Genomic DNA, 24,389 nt, shown 5'->3' with positions numbered 1-24,389 from the left:
CCCCTCCCCCAGTCACAACACTACCCACCCCCTCCTCCACTGTCACAACTCTACCCACCCCATTCCCCACTGTCACAACTCTACCCACCCCCTTCCCCACTGACACAACTCTACCCACCCCATCACCTTCTGTCACAACTCTACCCACCCCCTCCCCCACTGTCAGAACTCTACATACGCTCCCCCACTGTCACAACTCTACCCACCCCCTCCCCCACTATCACAACTCTACCCACCCCCTCCTGCACTGTCACAACTCGACCCACCCCCTTCCCCACTGTCACAACTCTACCTACCCTCCCCCACTGTCACAACTCTACCCACCCCCTTCCCCACTGTCACAACTCTACCCACCCCCTCACCCTCTGTCAGAACTCTACCCACCCCCCTCCCGCACTGTCACAACTCTACCCACCCCCTCCTCCACTGTCACAACTCTACCCACCCCCTCCCCCACTGTCACAGCACCCCCTCACCCTCTGTCAGAACTCTACCCACACCCTCTCGCACTGTCAAAACTCTACCCACCCCCTTCCCCACTGTCACAACTCTACCTCCCCTCCCCCACTGTCACAACTCTACCCACCCCCTTCCCCACTGTCACAACACTACCCACCCCCTCACCCACTGTCACAACTCTACCCACCCCCTCCCGCACTGTCACAACTCTACCCACCCCCTTCCCCACTGTCAGAACTCTACCCACCCCCTCCCCCACTGTCACAACTCTACCCACCCACTTCCCCACTGTCACAACACTACCCACCCCCTCACCCACTGTCACAACTCTACCCACCCCCTCCCGCACTGTCACAACTCTACCCACCCCCTCTCCCACTGTCACAACTCTACCCACCCCCTCTCCCAATGTCACAACTGTACCCACCCCCTCCCCCACTGTCAGAACTCTACCCAGCCACTTCGCCACTGTCAGAACTCTACCCACCCCCTCCTCCACTGTCAGAACTCTACCCACCCCCTCCCCCACTGTCACAACTCTACCCACCCCCTCCCCCACTGTCACAACTCTACCCACCCCCTCCCCCACTGTCACAACTCTACCCACCCCCTCACCCTCTGTCAGAACTCTACCCACCCCCTCCCCCAGTCACAACTCTACCCACCCCCTCCCGCACTGTCACAACACTACCCACCCCCTCACCCTCTGTCAGAACTCTACCCAGCCCCTTCCCCACTGTCACAACTCTACCCACCCCCTCCCCCACTGTCACAACTCTACCCACCCCCTCCCCCACTGTCACAACTCTACCCACCCCCTCCCCCACTGTCAGAACTCTACCCACCCCCTTCGCCACTGTCACAACTCTACCCACCCCCTTCCCCACTGTCAGAACTCTACCCACCCCCTCCCCCACTGTCAGAACTCTACCCACCCCCTCCTCCACTGTCACAACACTACCCACCCCTCCCCCACTGTCACAACTCTACCCACCCCCTCACCCTCTGTCAGAACTCTACCCACCCCCTCCCCCACTGTCAGAACTCTACCCACCCCCTCACCCTCTGTCAGAACTCTACCCACCCCCTCCCCCACTGTCACAACTCTACCCATCCCCTTCGCCACTGTCACAACTCTACCCACCCCCTTCCCCACTGTCAGAACTCTACGCACCCCCTCCTCCACTGTCAGAACTCTACCCACCCCCTTCGCCACTGTCACAACGCTACCCACCCCCTTCCCCACTGTCAGAACTCTACCCACCCCCTCCCCCACTGTCACAACTCTACCCACCCACTTCCCCACTGTCACAACACTACCCACCCCCTCACCCACTGTCACAACTCTACCCACCCCCTCCCGCACTGTCACAACTCTACCCACCCCCTCTCCCACTGTCACAACTCTACCCACCCCCTCTCCCAATGTCACAACTGTACCCACCCCCTCCCCCACTGTCAGAACTCTACCCAGCCCCTTCGCCACTGTCAGAACTCTACCCACCCCCTCCTCCACTGTCAGAACTCTACCCACCCCCTCCCCCACTGTCACAACTCTACCCACCCCCTCCCCCACTGTCACAACTCTACCCACCCCCTCCCCCACTGTCACAACTCTACCCACCCCCTCACCCTCTGTCAGAACTCTACCCACCCCCTCCCCCAGTCACAACTCTACCCACCCCCTCCCGCACTGTCACAACACTACCCACCCCCTCACCCTCTGTCACAACTCTACCCACCCCCTTCCCCACTGTCACAACTCTACCCACCCCCTCCCCCACTGTCACAACTCTACCCACCCCCTCCCCCACTGTCACAACTCTACCCACCCCCTCCCCCACTGTCAGAACTCTACCCACCCCCTTCGCCACTGTCACAACTCTACCCACCCCCTTCCCCACTGTCAGAACTCTACCCACCCCCTCCCCCACTGTCAGAACTCTACCCACCCCCTCCCCCACTGTCACAACACTACCCACCCCTCCCCCACTGTCACAACTCTACCCACCCCCTCACCCTCTGTCAGAACTCTACCCACCCCCTCCCCCACTGTCAGAACTCTACCCACCCCCTCACCCTCTGTCAGAACTCTACCCACCCCCTCCCCCACTGTCACAACTCTACCCATCCCCTTCGCCACTGTCACAACTCTACCCACCCCCTTCCCTACTGTCAGAACTCTACGCACCCCCTCCTCCACTGTCAGAACTCTACCCACCCCCTTCGCCACTGTCACAACTCTACCCACCCCCTTCCCCACTGTCAGAACTCTACCCACCCCCTCCCCCACTGTCAGAACTCTACCCACCCCCTTCGCCACTGTCAGAACACGACCCACCCCTCCCCCAGTCACAACTCTACCCACCCCCTCCCCCACTGTCAGAACTCTACCCACCCCCTCCTCCACTGTCACAACACTACCCACCCCTCCCCCAGTCACAACTCTACCCACCCCCTCCTCCACTGTCACAACTCTACCCACCCCCTTCCCCACTGTCACAACTCTACCCACCCCCTCACCCTCTCTCTGAACTCTACCCACCCCCTCCTCCAATGTCACAACTCTACTCATCCTCTCCCCCACTGTCACAACTCTACCCACCCCCTCCCCCACTGTCACAACTCTACCCACCCCCTCCTCCACTGTCACAACTCTACCCACCCCGTCCCCCACTGTCACAACTCTACCTAACCCCTCCCCCACTGTCACAACTCTACCCACCCCCTCCTCCACTGTCAGAACTCTATCCACCCCCTCCCCCACTGTCACAACTCTACCCACCCCCTCCTCCACTGTCACAACTCTACCCACCCCCTTCCCCACTGTCAGAACTCTACCCACCCTCTTCGCCACTGTCAGAACACGACCCACCCCTCCCCCAGTCACAACTCTACCCACCCCCTCCCCCACTGTCACAACTCTACCCACCCCCTCCTCCACTGTCACAACTCTACCCACCCCCTTCCCCACTGTCAGAACTCTACCCACCCTCTTCGCCACTGTCAGAACACGACCCACCCCTCCCCCAGTCACAACTCTACCCACCCCCTCCCCCACTGTCACAACTCTACCCACCCCCTCCTCCACTTTCACAACTCTACCCACCCCCTCCTCCACTGTCACAACTCTACCCACCCCCTCCCCCACTGTCACAACTCTACCCACCCCCTCCCCCACTGTCACAACTCTACCCACCCCCTCCTCCACTGTCACAACTCTACCCACCCCGTCCCCCACTGTCACAACTCTACCCACCCCCTCCTCCACTGTCACAACTCTACCCACCCCTTCCCGCACTGTCACAACTCTACCCACCCTCTCCCCCACTGTCACAACTCTACCCACCCCCTCCTCCACTGTCACAACTCTACCCAACCCCTCCCCCACTGTCACAACTCTACCCACCCCCTCCTCCACTGTCACAACTCTACCCACCCCCTCCCCCACTGTCACAACTCTACCCACCCCTTCCCCACTGTCAGAGCTCTACCCACCCCCTCCCGCACTGTCACAACTCTTCCCACCCCCTCCTCCACTGTCACAACTCTACCCACCCCCATCCCCACTGTCAGAACTCTACCCACCCCCTTCGCCACTGTCAGAACACGACCCACCCCTCCCCCAGTCACAACTCTACCCACCCCCTCCCCCACTGTCACAACTCTACCCACCCCCTCACCCTCTGTCTGAACTCTACCCACCCCTCCTCCACTGTCACAACTCTACTCATCCTCTCCCCCACTGTCACAACTCTACCCACCCCCTCCCCCACTGTCACAACTCTACCCACCCCTTCCTCCACTGTCACAACTCTACCCACCCCCTCCCCCACTGTCACCACTCTACCCACCCCCTCCTCCACTGTCACAACTCTACCCACCCTGTCCACCACTGTCACAACTCTACCCACCCCCTCCCCCACTGTCACAACTCTACCCACCCTCTCCCCCACTGTCACAACTCTACCCACCCCCTCCTCCACTGTCACAACTCTACCCACCCCCTCCCCCACTGTCACAACTCTACCCACACCTTCCCCACTGTCAGAGCTCTACCCACCCCCTCCTCCACTGTCAGAACTCTATCCACCCCCTCCCCCACTGTCACAACTCTACCCACCCTCTCCTCCACTGTCACAACTCTACCCACCCCCTTCCCCACTGTCACAACTCTACCCACCCTCTCCCCCACTGTCAGAACTCTATCCACCCCCTCCCCCACTGTCACAACTCTACCCACCCCCTCCTCCACTGTCACAACTCTACCCACCCCCTCCCCCACTGTCACACCTCTACGCACCCACTGTCACAACTCTATCCACCCACTTCCCCACTGTCACAACTCTACCCAGCCCCTCCCCCAGTCACAACTGTACCCACCCCCACTCCCACTGTCACAACTCTACCCACCCCCACTGTCACAACTCTACCCACCCCCACTCCCACTGTCACAACTCTACCCACCCCAACACCCCCTCCCCCACTGTCACAACTCTACCCAGCCCCTCCCCCAGTCACAACTGTACCCACCCCCACTCCCACTGTCACAACTCTACCCACCCCCACTGTCACAACTCTACCCACCCCCACTCCCACTGTCACAACTCTACCCACCCCAACACCCCCTCCCCCACTGTCATAATTTTACCAACTCTACCCAGCCCCACTCTCACAACTCACCCCCCGCTCTGAGAACTCTTACCCCTACATGCTGCCCCCCCCCCCCCCCCCCCCCCCCCCCCCAAGCGTTTCTACAATTTCCCCTCATGCACTGTCACAATCCACCATCTGTTCTCTCAGAACATTTTCTCCCTTCATGGGACCTGATCAAATTTTTTTACTATCACAATAGGCGCTCACTATTTTTAGAGCGAATACCACTGTTCCAGGTGACACAGGTTGTGGGGTTGGAAGGTGCTACTGAAGTGCTATTTGGTGAGCCATTGCAATGTATCTTGCATTTGGTACACACTGTTGCCACTACAGTATTCACAGGTATATAGTACCGTTATTGTAGAATAACATCCTGAGATGCTTCATAGAACATAGAACAGAGAACAGAACAGGCCCTTCGGCCCTCGATGTTGTGCCGAGCATTGTCCGAAACCAAGATCAAGCTATCCCACTCCCTGTCATTCTGGTATGCTCCATGTGCCTATCTAATAACCGCTTGAAAGTTCCGAAAGTGTCCGACTCCACTATCACAGCAGGCAGTCCATTCGACACCCTAACCACTCTGAGTAAAGAACCTACCTCGGACATCCCTCCTATATCTCCCACCCTGAACCTTATAGTTATGCCCCCTTGTAACAGCTACATCCATCTGAGAAAATAGTTTCTGAACGTCCACTCTATCTATCGCCCTCATCATCTTATAAACCTCTATTAAGTCTCCTCTCATCCTCCTCCGCTCTAAAGAGAAAAGCCCGAGCTCCTTCAACCTTTCCTCATAGGGTACATCCAATGAAATTGGACGGTAAGACACAGATCAGGCGGGATTCTGCCATAATCGACGGAGCGGGCAACTCTGGCGGGAAGGAATGGCGTGAACCAGTCCGGCGTCGGGCCACCCCAAAGGTGTGGAATCCTCCGCAGTTGGCGTAGCGCCAAGCCCCTCCCCGCCGGCCGGTGAGGAAGGGGCTTGGCGCCATGCGAACTGGCGCCGAAGGGCCTCCGCCGGCTGGCGCTAGTAGGCGCATGCGCGGGAACGCCAACGTGTTCTGGTGTCACCCCGGCGCATGCGCGGGAGGATTTGTCTCCGCATCAGCCATCTTGGAGGACCACAGCAGCCGATGCGGAGGGAAAGAGTGCCCCCACGGCACAGGCCCGCCAGTGGATTGGTGGGCCCTGATCGTGGTCCAGGCCACCGTGAGGGCACCTCTCGGGGGCCAGATCCCCCCGCGCCCCCCCTGAGAACCCCGGAGACCGCCTGCGCCGCCAGGTCTTGCCGGTAAGGACCTACTCCAATTTACGCCGGCGGGACTAGCAAAAAAAGGGAGGGACTTCGGCCCATCGCGGGCCGGAGAATTCGGGCGACCCCGGGGCCCATTGAGTCGCGCAGGTCTCCGCCAATCTCCGAGGCGGGTGGCTCGATTCACGGCGGGACGATTGTTTGGGGGGGGAGAACTCGGAGGACAGGGGGGCGGGATTCATGCCTACCCCCGGCGATTCTCCGACCCGGCGGGTGGGTCGGAGAATTCCGCCCAAAGACTTTTCAGGATAGGTCTTGGCCAAAGAATTTTAAAGAGTGCTTTACACGAGGCGAGAGATGGAGAGATGGAGAGGTTTACGGATGGATTTCAGAGTATTGGGCCTTGGCAGTTGGAGGATGGGGACTATTGGCTGCGGACTATTGATTATCCCATGACTCCCCCCTATCAGGGAGGCGGGGAAATCATTAGTAATTGCACCTGTATAAATAGAGCTAGCCAGTGTGGTACCAGCTAGAGTAAGAAGCAATGGTGAATGACGACTGCTGTGTACATATTGTTGGAAATAAAGTTACTTTTTGTTTTGAATCTACAAACTGGTGCTGGATTATTCATGGCCCCCACAAAACTGGCAATGAGGGTTAAAATCAGATAGCTGTCTATGCTGCTGAAGCCACCTCATTGGACTTTTGTTGGATACAGTTTCGAAGTTTATTTTTTTTTGCTGTTGCACCATGCCTCTTTACGGACGTTTGGATGTCTTTGATGCTGTGCTGGAAAGTTGGACCAGCATTTGGAACCAGCATGCACAATGCATGCATTATTATGGTGAATAACATCACTGATAATGAAAGCTAGGTTGTCATTTTGCGAACCGCCTGTGGTGCACATACGTTTGGGGTGATAAGAAGCCTTACATACCCAACCGCACTTGACAGTAAAATGTTTAATGAACTTGTGACTTTGGTGGGGCAACATTTTAACCCGACCCCGTCTACAGTAGTCCAGCGTTACCGGTTTAGCACCGCAGAGAGGACCCCTGGAGAATCCTTTGCCGAGTTCTTATCCAGGCTACGCAGGATTGTGGAGTACTGTGGTGACACTTTGTCAGAGATGTTACGAGGCCGTTTGGTTTGCGGTATCAACAATGTAGCCACCCAGAAGAAATTGCTAGCCGAGCCAACATTGACTCTTCATCAGACGATCCAGATAGCGTTGTCCTGAGAGAGCGCAGAACGGGGAGTGTAGGAGTTACAGGGAATGGAGGTGCACACCTTGGGGCTCACCCCCGTTTGTCCAAAAGCGTCTCCCCGCACCCCTGCTGTACCTTGGTCAGGGTGGTGTAAGGACTGATGCCAGTGGCCATCAGATATTCCACCCTGAAGGGAGCCTTCTCCAGAACTGATGGATGAGGAGCCATGTCAGTGTAGGGCTTGTGGGCGGTGACCCCAATGCGGACGCCAGTCCTGGGGGCATCTGAGGCACCGTTGTTCCGGCAGAAGCTGGGGCCAGCCCAGGAGCCATACTTTCCATTTGGATGAACCCGAGGGTACTGCTCAAGGATGTGGAGACGGAAGACGATTGCCAGCAGCTGCATTGTGTGGCAGCTCCCCGAGTGGCCCCTTTAAGGTGACAGTACGGGACAATGGTCACCCGCTTGAGATGGAGTTGGACACTGGTGCAGCGGTCTCCATAGGTGGTCAGAAGACATTTGACCACACCAAGCAGGGTATACAGATCCTTGCGTTGACTGATACACAGGACAGGTTGGCCACCTATACAGGGAAACCATTGCACATTGCTGGAACTACGATGACCCCTGTTGTTTATGGATGCCAGGAGGGGCGTTTCCCGCTTATCGTGGTGCGCGTTCACGGGTTCAGCCTGTTGGGTCGGGACTGGTTGTGCCATTTACGGCTGCAATGGCAGCACATGCTTCAAACAGCTTCTGGAGGTTTGACGGAGGGACTAGGACCATACCCAGAAGTATTCCAGCCCGGTTTAGTGTAGATAAAAGGGGCCATAGCCCATATTCAGGTTGACCCGGAGACACGGCGCGCTATTTCTGGGTACACCTGGTGCCTTACGCCTTGCTCAAGAAAGTAGAAGCTGAGCTCACTTGTCTGGAGTCCCTGCGTATAATCAGGCCTGTCCGTTTCGCAACTGGGCAACGGCAGTCATACCAGTAATGAAGCCAGATGCCACGTTTCGCTTGTGTGGCGACTATAAACTTAGTAAACACGGCTTCCCGGCTCGACCGATATCACATGCCCACATGGAGGATCTCTCCGCAAAGCTTGCAGGCGGACCCTTGTTCACAAAATTGGATATGAGTCGCGTCGATCTGCAGCTGGAGTTGGACCCTGCCTCCTGACCATATGTTACTGTCAATACACACAGGGGCCTGTATGAGTATACACGGTTATCCTTTTGAGTGTCCTCTGCCTGCGTTATCTTTCAACATGTCATGGCGGGCATCTTGAGAGGTTTACCACGTAGCTGTTTACTTCGACGACATCTTGATTATGGGAGCTTCGGAGCAAGAACATTGGATACTTTGGAGGCTGCGCTTAAATATTTCTCAGAGGCTGGAGTCCGTTTATGTCGTGCAAAGTGTGTCTTTCAGGTGAAGGAAGTGATCTACCTTGGTTATCGGGTAGACCGTGGAGGTTTGCACCTCGTCGCGGAGAAGGTGCGCACAATCCACCAGCTCCCGGCCTGACTGACACTTCAGGACTTTGTTCTTTTCTCGGCCTCGTAAACTATTACGGGAAGTTCCTCCCTAATCTGGCAACTACCCTGACCCCATTGCACCTTTTGTTGAAGAAGAATCACGTCTGGGTATGGGGTCAGCTTCAAGAAACCACTTTTCAGCGGGTGAAGCAACAATTGTCGTCATCTGGGTTACTAACCCACTATGATCCTGGAAAGCCTTTGCTCATACATGTGATGCACCTCCATATGGTATTGGGGCCTTCCTGTCCCACAAGATGGAGAACGGAGCTGAGCGGCCGATAGCTTTCACCTCCTGCACGTTGATTGCAGCGGAAAAGAAGCACGTGCAGATTGAAAAAGAGGGCCTGGCGGTGGTCTTTGTAGTAAAAAGCTTCCAACAATATGTTTATGGCTGCCGCTTCAGTATTGTGACCGTTCATAAGCCGCTGCTTGGCCTTTTCAGAGAGGATAAGACAATACTGCCTATTGCTTTTGCGCAGACCCAGAGCTGGGCTTTGATAGCGAATGCCGATGCATGTGAGCCGATTGCCTTTGTTGACAAGCCTCTTACCAACACCCATGACAGGTGAGGTGGTCGCAACCCTGACTTTAATGGACTCACTGCTTGCCATGGCATCGTGGATCCGTGACCCAGACAGATCTGCTCCTATCCAAGGTTCAGCATGTAGTGTCCTGGATGGTGGGAAGCATAGACAGCTCCCAGTTGACTTGCGGGCATTTTCCTCCAAGCTGCCAGAATTTAGTGTGGAAGATGGTATCCTCTTGTGGGGGCACGTGTGGTCGTCCCAGATAAAGGGCAGGAGCTGATATGAAAGGACCTTCACAATGGTCATCCGGGTGTGACCAAAATTAAAATGTTGGCACTGAGTTATGTCTTGTGGCAGGGCCTCGACACCGACATTGAGAAGATAGCCCAACACTGCTCCATTTGCCGAGAACATCAGGGGTTTCCGCCAGCTGTGCCACTACATCACTGGGAATGACCAGGAAGGCCTTGGGCACGCTTGCATGCAGATTGTGCCAGCCCTTTTCAAGGATCACTGTTCCTTTTTTTGATCAATGTCCAATCGAAGAGGCTCGAGGTACATAGGATGGCGGGAACAACATCCCACGCAACCATCGAGAAGATGCGTTTATCTTTCAGCATGTAGTCCTCCCCCAGGTGCTCGTCATTGACAATGGCACTCCTTTCACAAGTGAGGAATTTGCTGGGTTCATGAAAATGAACATCATACGCCGTGTGCGCACCACTCCTTACCATCCGGCTTCCAATGGGTTGGCATAGCACACAGTGAGATGTTCAAACAGGGCCTCAAGAAACAGTCTTCCGGGTCCATGGACACTAGATTGGCTGGTTCTTTGTTTTCTTACAAAACCACTCAGCGTGCGGTGACTGGGGAACTCCTAATGGGCCGTAGACTTCGTACCCACCTCAGCATGGTTATCCCGGATATTGGCGTGAATGTATGCCAAACTCGAGAACGACAGGGACATGACCCTTCTCGGCATCGGCTGATCCGCAGTTTGAGCCTGGAAACATGGTGTTTGTTTGAAATGTTGCCGGGGGAGCTAGTGAGTTCCTGGCATTACCTTCCAATAAATGGCCCAATCTCCAGGTGCAAGCCCAGGGTCGTATTTTTTAATTTCTTTTTTAAATTTAGAGTACCCAATTATTTTTTCCAATTAAGGGGCAATTTAGCATGGCCAACTCACCTAACCTGCACATCTTTGGGTTGTGGGGGTGAAACCCACGCAGACACGGGGAGAATGTGCAAACTCCACACGGACAGTGACCCAGGGCCAGGATTCGAACCCGGGTCCTCAGCGCCGTAGGCAGCAATGCTAACCACTGTGCCACCGTGCTGCCCCCAGGGTCGTATTTAATGCAAGAATTTAGAACATATTTGGTCCAGAAGGTCACCTCTTCCACAGATTCCCCATCCTCGGAGATTGCTTCCCCACCTGCAGCAACTACTTGATTCGAACACAGTGGATGCTCATCCTCGATATCTCCCTCTCTGGTGCTGCACTCGCAGCCTGCTCGGGTTGTTACAGAACCCCATGGAGATACTGTGGTGGGCCTTATCTCGAACAACGATGAATCAGACTACAGGAGGGAGATAAATTACTTGGTTGCATGGTGTACCGAAAAGAACCTCTCTCTAAATGTCGGAAAGACTGATCATCGATTTCAGGAAGCGTAGCAAGGCACACACTCCCGTCTGCATCAATGGTTCCGAAGGGAGATGGTCGATAGCTTTAAGTTCCTGGGGGGAAGTTACCATCACCAACAGTCTGTCCTGGTCCACTCACATTGATGCAACAGTCAAGAAAGCCCAACAATGTCTCTATTTCCGACGGAAGCTAAAGAAATTTGGCATGTCTGCATCGACTCTCACAAGCTTCCACAGATTTGCGATAGAGAGCATCCTATTCAGCTGCATCACAGCATTATCAGAGACCCCTCCCACCCAGGCTTTGCCTTCTTCCAGACCCTTCCATCAGGCAGAAGGTACAGAAGTTTGAAGCCCCGCACATCCAGACATAGGAACAGCTTCTTCCCCACAGCTACAAGACTCCTCAATGACTCCCCCTCGGACTGATCTGTTTCCTGTAAGAATACTATTCACGTCGCCCTATGCTGCTCTTGTTCATGTACTTGCTTTGTTTGGCCCCTTATTCCGCACTGTAACCAATCACTGTTTGTCGATGTACCATTTGTCAATGTACTCTGTTGGTTATTCTCTTTGTCTACTGTGTACGTTCCACGGCCGCAGAAAAATACTTTTCACTGTACTTCGGTAAATGTGACAATAAATCAATCAAATCAAAAAATGCCGGAGGTTCTTTGACACCGACTCCGAGTCGCCTCCAAGGGGGAATCCATGGTCCGTAGACGTACAGCCATTATGCCATTCATCTCGGAAGCGCCATTCACCTTCTCGTTTCATGCCACCTGATCCAGTGCCTCGTGCGAATGATGTTGAGCCTGCTGTAAAACGAGTCCGGCGCCCTCCTTCGCCAGAGTCTTTGGTAGATTCCTCGGACTTTGCGTGGAAGAGATATTATAAACTGCCTGAATCCTATTGGTTATCCCATTAAATATTTTTATTAAAAACAGTAAAGATTACAATTGTACAAGGCGAAACGGTACAAACACTAATTTTACATTAGAGAAACCGGGTACCCTCTCCTCTGTATTAACATGTGGAAGGGGACCCAATAAGACACTGCCTCAACTATGTATGGAGGTAGAAAAAAACAGAATCTTCAATTATGATGTGACAGATTCCAGGAGTCCCTCAGAGGGGTTGAAGGGTGACCCAGTGTCAGGCACGACTAAACCCCCCGACATTGGACGGTTGACAGCCTTCGGACAGTCGCCCTCCGGGCCCAGATTCTCCACCACACTGAGTGTGGCGAACAACACAGGCCTGCCTCAATCCCAGAAACTGCTCCAGGATGATGGTGGAGGTGCCTGAAGACAGCAGTTGGGTCAGCGGGTCTTCCAAACCATAACCCACTAAGAACCCAAGAAGCAGGGAATTATCATTTTCCCTTCCTCTGAGGAATCAAACAAGTCTGGGGTGCTAAATTGCACTGAGTGCCACGGGCCTCCTAGGGTCCCGCCAGACCACGAAGCACCCTGCTTGGTCGAGGTCGCGCACCTGAGCCCCGCCACCCTCAGGGGCCTGCGCAGAAATGTCGGCGGGCCCGGCATCCAATGATGAAATGTCACCAGCCTGAGGGTGTTGCTGGGTGACGGTGGGGTGAGGCGTAACGGCTGCACCTGAGTCAGTAGTTAGGGGCACTGGGTCAGTCAGGGTCAGAGGGATCCAAACCTGACCGCTTTTGTACCATCCTCTTTGGCTTCATCTGAGTCTTCCGGCCACGTGGGTGCTCCCTCACCCCCACGCCAGCAGCCAAGGTGTCGGTGGGCGCCGGCATGGCTCCCCCCAATGGGGGGTTTGTTGCAAGGCCAGTGGAAGGAGAGGGGGCAGCGGCACCATCAGCGGCAGCCTTAGAGATGGGGCAATTGTTTCCAACATGCCCCACCTTCTTGTAGGCATGTTAGGCAAGTCACCACCCCAGACTGTACCTCCCCCAGTAGTTGGAGGTGGGTGAAGAGGAGGTCCGTGGGAATAAAGGGCAGGACATTAGAGAGAATAACTCTCTCGGCAGTGGCCTGCTGCGGGTCCACCACCAGGTAGGTTCTGCCCACTGTGAGCCCCTTTTCCAGGGCGAGGTGGACCGCCCGCTTGGTTCTCAGAAAGAAGACAGTCTTTCCATACACCTTCGAGGCTGCAACTATGGCTGAAGGGCCGACACCTTTGGCCATGGCACAGACGCGGGCCTCGAATGACATGGTGGGCGTAACACTTCACCCTGGGTTTTTGTGACATGAGGCGAAAGTGTCGGAGCCTCGGGAGTAGTGGGGAGGGTGGAGGCCACCATTCCCGCATAGGTGGCTTTGGAGGGCCCGTAAGTGGCATTGCCACCACCTGGTCAGTGGTGGACAATAAGGGAGGAAGGGGGGGGGGAGAGAATAATTGAATAGAGGGATGAGGGGGCACAGGAGGATGGTGCGCAAGGGGATGGACCAGTGCTCCAAGTGCAAGGGAAGAGAGGGGGGGAGCATGAAGGTGGGGCACAGAAGGATGGGGCAGTGCCCCAAGCATGACAGGGAAATACTAGCGGGCTGGTCTCCCAAAAGGTCTTCGATTCAGCAGTGGGTGGGTGGGAGACAGGGACCCCAGCAGGGGTCCAGCAAAACAGTCTGCGGATGTTATCCCATCTCAGCGCAATCGGCAGATGAAAAAGAAATAAAGTCCAGATGCACCAAACTTCTTTTCCTCTTTGTCCCCTTCCAAATGTTGCAGCAACCTCCTGTTTGCTGGGAGGCCTCAGACCCGAGGGCCCTGCAGATGAAACAAGCAGAAAACAGTCCCGGCCCTTCCTCCCCTCCTTCTGCTGCAGGCAGTGTGTAAATCCAGTCCCAGGCTGGAGCTCAGTCGAGGCCAGGCCAATCCTTCACCTGTAGAGATTTCTTTCCCTCTCTTGCAGCTCCCTGTAGCAGTCACTCAGCTTCAAATGAAACAGGCAGCAGCAATTCTCTTCTTTTGTCCATTTTCCAAGCTGCATGGAACAACAGCTTGCAAAGTTCAAAATACTGAGTTCAGGAGCTCATAGGACATAGGAGGGCAGGGAAATCAGTAGCTGAGATACCCTCAATCACGATACTGGAGAGAAGATAGATGATTCAAAGACTTTAATCATCTGAGAACTGTACAGCGGCCGAGAAGTGTGCTCATCACATGTTGCCTGAGTGAGCCTCATCTTATATACCGTTTCCTGGGGGCGGAGCCAGAGGCGGAGTCCCCCAGGGTTCCAAGCCCGGTCTTCAAGGGCCAATGCATTAAAGGTAAGGTACCATTATATCAGCTACTGATAACATTCATCACATTCACCCCCTGTTTAAAAAAAAACACATAGTCCGTCGGGGGTGAAGTGGAGTTACAAGTTCAGTTTTGCGGGTGGTTTGACCGTCCGTGCTGACTTTCTCTGCTCCGGTGGTGGTGCCATGGATACGGTTGGTATTGATGGTGGTATATCCGGGAGCACGGTTGACTGAGCCTTTGCCCGCCTTGGAGCGGGGGGGTATCCGGGATGACTAGGGTGATCGGTGCCGGCGCTGGCTGGGGGGCAGGGGGCGCTATGGGGGGGGGGCGCTGTCGGGGTTGGCGGTCGGTGCGGGGAGGGGAGCGTCAGTAGGAGGGGGGGTCGGTGGGGATAGTGTCAGGGTCGGTGGGCGAGCCAGCGGGGTCGGTGGGAGAGCCAGCGGGTGCCGGGTCTCGCAGGGAGATGGTGTTCTGCCTGCCGTCGGGGTACTCGACGTAGGCGTATTGAGGGTTTGCGTGTAGCAGTTGGACCCTCTGGACTACGGGATCGGATTTATGGCTCCTCACATGCCTCCGGAGTAGAACTGGTCCCTGAGTCGTCAGCCAACGTGGAAGCGAGATCCCAGAGGTGGACTTCCTGCGGAAGACAAACAAACGATTGTGAGGGGTCTCGTTCGTGGCCGTACAGAGGAGCGACCTAATGTAGGGCAGGGCATCGGGTAGGACCTCCTGCCAACGGGTGATTGGGAGACTCCTTGACCGTAGGGCTAGGAGGACGGCCTTCCAAACTGTTGCGTTCTCCCTCTCCACTTGCCCGTTTCCCCGCGGGTTATAGCTCGTCGTCCTGCTCGAGGCGATGCCCTTGCTGAGCAGGTACCGACGCAGCTCATCGCTCATGAATGATGTACCCCAGTCGCTGTGGATATAAGCGGGGAAACCAAACAGGGTGAAGGTGCTGTGCAGTGCCTTGATCACGGAGGACGAGGTCGTATCGGGGCAGGGGACAGCAAAAGGGAAGCGGGAGAACTCATCGATCACGGTGAGGAAATAGATGTTGCGGTTGGTGGACGGGAGGGTCCCTTTGAAGTCCACACTTAGTCGCTCAAAAGGCCCAGAGACATTTATCAGGCGGGCCCTGTCTGGTCAATAGAATTGCGGTTTGCATTCCGCACAGATCTGGCATGCCTTAGCCATGACCTTGACCTCCTCTGTGGAGTAGGGAACGTTGCGGGACTTGAAGTGGGCAAGCCGGGTGACCCCCGCGTGGCAGAGGTCATCATGGATGTCTCTCAGGCGGTCTTTGTGCGCGTTGGCGCACGTGCCGCGGGACAGGGCATCTGAGGGCTCGTTGAGCTTCCCAGGCGATATTTAATATCGTACGTGTAGGTGGAGAGCTCTATCCTCCACCTCAGAATTTTGTCATTCTTTATTTTGCCCCGTTGTGCGTTATCGAACATAAAGGCGACCGACCGTTGGTCGGTGACGAGGGTGAACCTCCTACCGGCTAGGTAGTGCCTCCAGTGCCGCACGGCCTCCACTATGGCTTGTGCCTCCTTCTAAACTGCAGAGAGCTGAATTTCTGAGGCGTTGAGGGTCCGGGAGAAGAACGCTACTGGTCTGCCCGCTTGGTTGAGGGTAGCAGCCAGGGCGACGTCTGACGCGTCGCTTTCTACTTGGAAGAGAATGGCTTCGTCCACCGCATGCATGGCGGCCTTGATGATGCTGGCCTTGATACGGTTGAAAGCTGACTGGGCCTCAGCCGTCAGGGGAAAAAACGTGGTCTTAATGAGTGGCCGGGCTTTGTCCGCATATCTGGGGACCCACTGGGCGTAATAGGAGAAAAGCCCCAAGCACCGTTTGAGTGCCTTGAGGCTACGGGGGGAGGGTGAGTTCCTTAAGGGGACGCATGCGGTCAGGGTCTGGGCCTAGGACCCCGTTTTCCATGACGTAGCCGAGGATGGCTAGCCGGGTTGTGTGGAAAACGCATTTCTCTTTGTTGTACGTGAGGTTGAGGGCCCGGGCAGTCTGGAGGAACTTCCTCAGGTTTGCGTCGTGGTCCTGCTGGTCATGGCCGCAGATGGTGACGTTGTCCAAGTACGAGAAGGTCGCCCGTAAGCCGTACTGGTCCACCATTTGATCCATCACCCTCTGGAAAACGGAGACTCCGTTTGTAACACCAAAGGGTACCCCGAGGAAGTGAAACAGCCGACCGGCTGCTTCAAAAGCTGTGTAGGGGCGGTCCTCTGAGCGGATAGGGAGTTGATGGTAGGCCGATTTTAGGTCGACCGCGGAGAATACCCGATACTGGGCGATGTGAGTCACCATTTCTGCTATGCGGGGAAGTGGGTAAGCATCGAGTTGCGTAAAGCGGTTTATGGTCTGGCTGTAATCCACTACCATTCGTTGCTTTTCCCCGGAGCGGACTACTAATACTTGAGCTGTTGCTGGCCTCTATGACCCCCTCTTTTAGTAGCCGCTGAACCTCTGACTTGATAAATGTCATGCCTTGGGTACTGTACCGGCGACTCCTGGTGGCGACGGGCTTACAGTCGGGAGTGAGGTTCGCGAAGATGGGGGGTGGCGCAACTTTGAGTGTCGCCAGGCTGCATACCGTGAGTGGGGGCAGGGGTCCGCCGAACTGCAGTGTCAGGCTCCGGTGGCTGCACTGAAAGTCCAGACCGAGCAGCAGGGGGGCGCAGAGTTGAGGAAAGATGTAAAGTTTAAAACGGGTGTATTCAGCGCCCTGAATTGCGAGGTCAGCGACACAATACCCCGTGATTTGGACTGAATGGGACCCAGAGGCGAGGGCGATAGTTTGGGAGGCAGGGTGGGTGCGCAGGGAGCAGCGTCTTACCGTGTCTGGATGGATAAAGCTTTCCGTGCTCCCGGAGTCGAATAGACAGGGAGTGTCATGGCCGTTGATTCGCACCCGCATCATCGAGTTACGCAGGTGTTTCGGCCGCGATTGATCGAGCGTGATCACTCCTAGTTGCGGGTAGTCAGAGTCCCTGAGTAAGTCGGACTCACAAAATGGCTACCTGGAGTCACAAAATGGCCGCCGCCGTCGGTCGCACGTGTCGGGGTTCGAAGATGGCCGCCGCCAAGATGGTCGCTCCCATGACTTGCACAAGGTCAATTACGCGTCTGAAGTGGGCGTGTCCGGCCGCCGAGCGGCCGCGTTGCGGGGCCTGTGAGACCGGGAGCTTGATTTCTGGGCCTGGTGAGGATTTTCTTTGTGGCCTTTGGGGCCAGCCCGGCAGACTTTAACGAAGTGCCCTTACTTCCCGCAGTCGTTGCAGATCGTGGAGCGGGCCGGGCAACGTTGCCGTGGGTGCTGACATTGCCCACAGAAATAGCATGGGGAACCCCCGGAGTGAGCGGATCACCGCGCGGCGCAGGCCTGTAGTATGGCCGAGTCTGGAGGGGATCGAGAGGGGTTTGCAAGGTCCGTGGAGTAAGTATGGAGGTTACGGTGGGCCGTTTCTAGGGAAGAGGCATCGCGAATATGCAAGTTCATGTGGGTTTCTGCCGTCACTGCTTTATGGTTGCAGTTCCTCGCGAGCACAGTGAGTCTCTTCACGTACTCGTCCAGAGTTTCCCTGGAACGCTGGCTGCAGGTTGAGAGCAAATGTCTGGCGTGTACCTCATTAATCGGCTTCATGAAGCGTTTCGTCAGTATCTTGACCGCAGCTTCGTAATTTGCCGCGTTCTCGATCGCGGAGGAGAGTCGGTGGCCCACCCGGGCATGTAGTAAACACAGCTTGCGAGCGCCGTCGACCTCAGTCGCTGAGGAGTCAATATAGTCCTCAAAACACCGCAGCCAATATTTAAGAATTTCTGGGGCTTCCGTTGACCGAGCGTCCAGGTTGAGTTTCTCCAGCTTGTCCATCTTGATGTATCAGATGATTAAATTGAGATACCCTCAATCATGACACAGGAGAGAAGATAGATGATTCAAAGGCTTTAATCATCTGAGAACTGTACAGCAGCCGAGAAGTGTGCTCATCACATGTTGCCTGAGTGAGCCTCATCTTATATACCGTTTCCTGGGGGCGGAGCCAGAGGCGGAGTCCCCCAGGGTTCCAAGCCCGGTCTTAAAGGGCCAATGCATTAAAGGTAAGGTACCATTATATCAGCTACTGATAACATTCATCACAGTAGCAGTTACACCTGTATAAATAGAGCTGGTCAGTGTGGTACCAGCTAGAGTAGGAAGCAGTGGTGAACTGCTGCTGCCGTGTATATAGACATAGAACAGTACAGCACAGAACAGGCCCTTCAGCCCTCAATGTTGTGCCGAACAATGATCACCCTACTTAAACCCACGTAACCCGTATACCCATAACCGAACAAGCCCCCCATTAACCTTACACTACGGGCAATTTAGCATGGCCAATCCACCTAACCCGCACATCTTTGGACTGTGGGAGGAAACCGGAGCACCCGGAGGAAACCCACGCACACACGGGGAGGACGTGCAGACTCCACACAGACAGTGACCCAGCCGGGAATCGAACCTGGGACCCTGGAGCTGTGAAGCATTGATGCTAACCACCATGCTACCGTGAGGCCCCTATATAGTGTTGTAAATAAAGTTACTTTCTGTTTGAATCTACAAACCCGTGCTGGCTTCGTCACAAAGCCATCAACAGTGAATCGATGATAGTCAGAGATGCAAAAGAGGCCAGAGCCTGAGTGCAGGATTCCTGATAGGTTATAGAGCTGGAAGTGGTTATAGAGTTAGGGAAGGGTGAAGCCGTGGATGGACTTGAAAACTTGAGTGAGCATTTTAAGATGAAGGTGTTGCTGACCAAGGAGCCATGACAGGGGTCGGACCCGGGTGTGGGGAGGACTGCCCTGACCATATGAGGTGGGGTGGGGGCTGAGGACCCCGGAAGAGGTCGGTTAAGTGAAGTATGAGGTCCAGAGGCCACAGTGCTGAGGGGGGTCGAAAGATTGGGGCTATGTTTTAAAATGGCACCCCGATCCGGACATGGTCTTCCTGCATTGGCGAACTCAGCTCGTTAGTGCAGGAAATGGCTTAGCGAGTGTCCTCAATGAGGAGATCCTCACTGAGGCCAAAAAGACTGTGTGTGTGTCTGTGTGTGTGTATTGTTGTGAGTGTGTGCATGCATGTGTGAGTGTGTGCATGCATGTGTGAGTGTGTGCATGCATGTGTGTGAGTGTGTGCATGCATGTGTGTGAGTGTGTGCATGCATGTGTGTGAGTGTGTGCATGCGTGTGTGTGTGTGAGTGTGTGCATGCGTGTGTGTGTGCAAGTGTGTGCATGCATGTGTGTGAGTGTGTGCATGTGCGAGTGTGTGCATGCATGTGTGTGAGTGTGTGCATGCGTGTGTGTGAGTGTGTGCATGCATGTGTGAGTGTGTGCATGTGTGTGTGTGAGTGTGTGTGTGTGAGTGTGTGCATGCATGTGTGAGTGTGTGCATCTGTGCGTGTGAGTGTGTGTGAGTGTGTGCATGCGCGTGTGAGTGTGTGCATTCGTGTGTGTGAGTGTGTGTGTGAGTGTGTGCATGTGTGTGTGTGAGTGTGTGCATGCATGCGGGTGTGTGTGCGCAATGTTGCTTCATTTTGACCTGTCTCGCAAAATCACATATTTTATCAGCGGCATCAGTGTATCTGCATCTTTGCCTTAAGAGGATAAAAGTACTTTGCGAGGCATGCGGTGAAAGTGAAAAGTATTCCAGCCCCATTATATCTGGATTACATTTAATGGCTTAATGTTGGGACTGATGCTGATTATGTGATTAAGGATGTACTCAATAGTAAAGCCAATTCTATTGCCCACATATGTGCTGGCTCATAATCATTACAGTTTGGATCATATCTGGCTGAACAGAGAGTTACTTTGCAGTTATGAAAAGATAAAAATGAAAGGAAGTTTGTATCTCTCTCCCTGTGTCAGTATTTGCTGCGTCTACCTCCAATCCTTTGTTTTGTATAAACCTCTATCCCAAATCCATCAATGTCTCTATCGCCTACAATCTCTGTCTCTGATCCTTGGTACATTTCTCTCTCTATTCATTTCTGCTCAGATGTGATCCTAACCTGGTGACCATTACCAAATGAATAACAGTCTGGACCAGCCTTATTTTGTAAGATTTGTATAGATTGCCCTTAAAGCTCATAATTACAAGATGTCCCTCTTTCATTCCAGGACATAGCTGTGTACAATGGAAGCAGCAGTCAATTGCCAAACGCTCCATTTATATCCATGCTGGTGTTAACCTTTTTTAACTAATGTGCTCAGTCCCAGTAAAAACAGCATCAGTGATTCATGACAATATGTAAGCAGACAACAGCAGCTCCCAGCACATTCACTTTCCTGTAAATGAGCTGACAGCACTCACACAGATGATTAAACACTGAGATAGATGACTGCACAAACAGTGTCTCCTTTCTCTTGTGTGTTTGTATTGTGAGCAATTAGAGAGTTTAACTTACCGAAACAAAGATCGGGCCCTTCCCTCAACACAAAAGAAATTACATCTCTTCAGTCCTCGCTATCAATTTGGAAATCACTACCCATGTCCTTAAACCTGGACCCCTCCATCCTCATTATTTGGTTTGTAAACCTTTACCCAGCCTAGAAAATTCCTTGTTCAGGACCTCCATCTGACCTATGCTGTCTCTTTGAAAGAGCTAACTAGTTAGTCCCACTGTCCTGCTCTTTATCATTTCCCAGTAATTAACATCTCTTTTCAAGTACTTATCCAATTTTGTTTTGACAGTCATTGAACCGGATTCCACACCCTGTTCAGAACTCGCTGTGTAAAAATAATTCTCCTCATCTCCACTCCGATACCCTCTGGTGGCCCCCAAGGATGGATCCTTGGCATTCTCCCATTTCTCATTTTAATTCTGCCCCGCGTCATCATCATCCAAAGACACAGATGTTCGCTGATGACACCCAGCTTTCCCTCACCAAACAGCTTTCTTGACCCCTCCACTGTCTCTTAGATGGAGGCTGTTAAATACACCCCACAGCTTCTGGCTTGTTCAGGTAGCTACAGTATTCATATGGCTGGTCCAGTTTAGTTTCTGGTCAATGGTAACTCCCAGAACAGTTTTTGGATGTGGGCATTTGTTGCCCATCCCTCATTGCCCATTGACAAGGTGGTGGTAAGCTGTCTTCTTGAACCACTGCAATACCTGTGATGCAGGTATACCCATAGTGCTGTTCAGAGGGAGTTCCAGGATTTTGACCCAGCGACAGTGAAGGGACAGTAATGTATTTCCAGGTCAGGGTGGTGAGTGATTTGGAGGGGAACTTCCAGGTGATGGGGTTCCCAGGTATCTTCTACCCTTGTCCTTCTCGATGGTATTGGTCATGGGTGATGCGACCATCAATTCACTCAAGGACACGAGTAGAAGTAAACTGTGGCTTTAATCGACTAACAACTGAGCCTGCCTGCGACTAGCTGAACTGAAGGCAGGCTTACAGGACCACAGCACTTTATACTTCCAGTTGTGGGAGGAGCCATGGGTGGAGTCATGGGCGGAGCCAAGAGTGGAGCCCTGTACAAGCTCCTCATCTCCCCCTGTGGGCAGAGCCGCGCAACGGCTCACAGATGGAGCCCACAGAGAGACAGTGATACACAGTGTGAATTATACATATTATACATTCACCACATTCACCAACTGTAAAAAAAATCAAGTCCGGCGGGGGTGACGGGCCTATAAGTTCAGTCGGTCCGGTGCTCGAATCGTTCGCTGGGACCGGCGGAGCACCGGAGTTGCAGCCGCTTTGGATGGCTGTGGACAGATGTCCGGTGTGAATCCGAGGGTGGACTCCGGGGGTGGTTCGTTCCGAACTTCGTTCCTGACCGGTGTGACGGGTGAAAGGGGGCGCAGGAAACCTGTAGGTGCAGGGGCGCAGGGGTGTGGGGGGGCGGGTGGGGTGTGGTGTGAGGGGTACCTCGGCGGTAGTGGTAGTAGTAGTGGTAGATCCTGCAGGCGCCAGGTCCCGGAGGGAAACGGTGTCCTGTCGGCCATTGGAGTGTACGACAAATGCGTAGTGAGGGTTTGAATGCAGGAGTAGGACCCTCTCTACCAGCGGGTCTGTTTTATGTGTCCAGACGTGCTTCCGAAGGAGGACAGGGCCCGGTGTCCACAACCAGGATGGAAGCGAGGCCTTCGTGGTAGTGCCCCGAGGGAAAACAAATAATCGCTCGTGAGGAGTCAGATTTGTGGCCGTACACAGGAGGGACCTAATAGCATGGAGTGCGTCGGGGAGGACCTCCTGCCAGTGGGAGGTCGGGAGATTCCTGGACCGTAGGGTCAGTAGGACGGTCTTCCAGACCGTCGCGTTCTCCCTCTCTATCTGCCCGTTCCCCCTGGGGTTATAGCTGGTAGTCCTGCTCGAGGCGATGCCATTGTCAAGCAGGCACTGACGCAGCTCGTCGCTCATGAAGGACGAACCCCTGTCGCTGTGTATATAGCTGGGGAACCCGAACAGGGTGAAGACACTGTGCAGGGCTCTGATGACTGTATGGGAGGTCATATCGGGGCACGGGATGGCAAACGGGAAGCAAGAGAATTCATCTATGATGTTAAGGAAGTACACATTTCGATTGGTCGAGGGAAGGGGCCCTTTCAAATTGATACTCAGTCGTTCAAAGGGCCGGGATGCCTTTACCAGGTGGGCCTTGTCTGGTCTATAGAAGTGCGGTTCACACTCCGCGCAGATCGGGCAATTCCTGGTGACAGCTTTAACCTCCTTGGTGGAGAACGGCAGACTGCGGGCCTTGATGTAGTGGGCGAGCCGGGTGACCCCCGGGTGGCAGAGGTCATTGTTGATAGCCTGTAATCAGTCGTCTTGCACGCTGGCACATGTACCGCGGGGCAGAGCATCTGGGGACTCGTTGAGCTTCCCCAGACGGTATACAATATCATAATTATAGGTGGAGAGTTCGATCCTCCACCTCAAGGTTTTGTCATTTTAAATTTTGCCCCGCTGCGAGTTATCGAACATAAAGGCAACCGATCTCTGGTCGGTGGTGAGGGTAAACCTCCTACCAGCGAGGTAGTGTCTCCAGTGCCATACGGCTTCCACAATGGCTTGAGCTTCCTTTTCGACTGAGGAGTGTCAAAGTTCCAAAGCGGAGACGGTTCGGGAGAAGAAAGCTACTGGCCTACCTGCCTGGTTCAGAGTGGCAGCAAGAGCAACCTCTCAGGCGTCGCTCTCTACTTGAAAGGGGACGGATTCATCCACCGCCCGCATGCAGCATTGGCGATGTCCACCTTAAGGCAGTTGAAGGCCTGGCGGGCCTCGGCTGACAGAGGGTACTCTGTGGCCTTAAATAGTGGGCGGGCTTTGTCCACATACTGGGGGACCCACTGGGCGTAGTAGGAGAAAAATCCAAGGCACCTCTTGAGGGCCCTGGAACAGTGAGGGAGAGGGAGTTGTAAGAGGGGGCGCATACAGTCAGGGTCAGGCCGTAGGACCCCGTTTTCCACGACGTAGCCGAGGATGGCTAGTCTGATTGTGCGGAAAACACATTTCTCCTTATTGTATGTGAGGTTGAGTTTTTGCGCAGTTTGGAGAAATCGGTTGAGGTTGGCATCGTGGTCCTGCTGGTCGTGGCCGCACATGGTGACGTTATCCAAGTACGGAAACGTGGCCCGCAGCCCGTACTGGTCCACCATTGGGTCCATTGCTCGTTGGAACACCGAGACCCCATTCGTGACGCCAAAAATGGAAGAGGCGGCCATCTGCCTCGAACGCCGTGTAGTGGCGGTCTTCCGGGCGGATTGGGAGTTGCTGGTATGCAGACTTCAGATCCACCGTGAAGAAGATGCGGTACTGGGCGATCTGATTAACCATGTCTGCAATCCGTGGGAG

The sequence above is a fragment of the Scyliorhinus canicula genome, chromosome 2 (assembly GCF_902713615.1).
Source record: "Scyliorhinus canicula chromosome 2, sScyCan1.1, whole genome shotgun sequence".
Classification (NCBI taxonomy): Eukaryota; Metazoa; Chordata; class Chondrichthyes; order Carcharhiniformes; family Scyliorhinidae; genus Scyliorhinus; species Scyliorhinus canicula.
The sequence above is the reverse complement of the archived record's forward strand: the minus strand, read 5'-3'. Positions refer to the sequence as shown.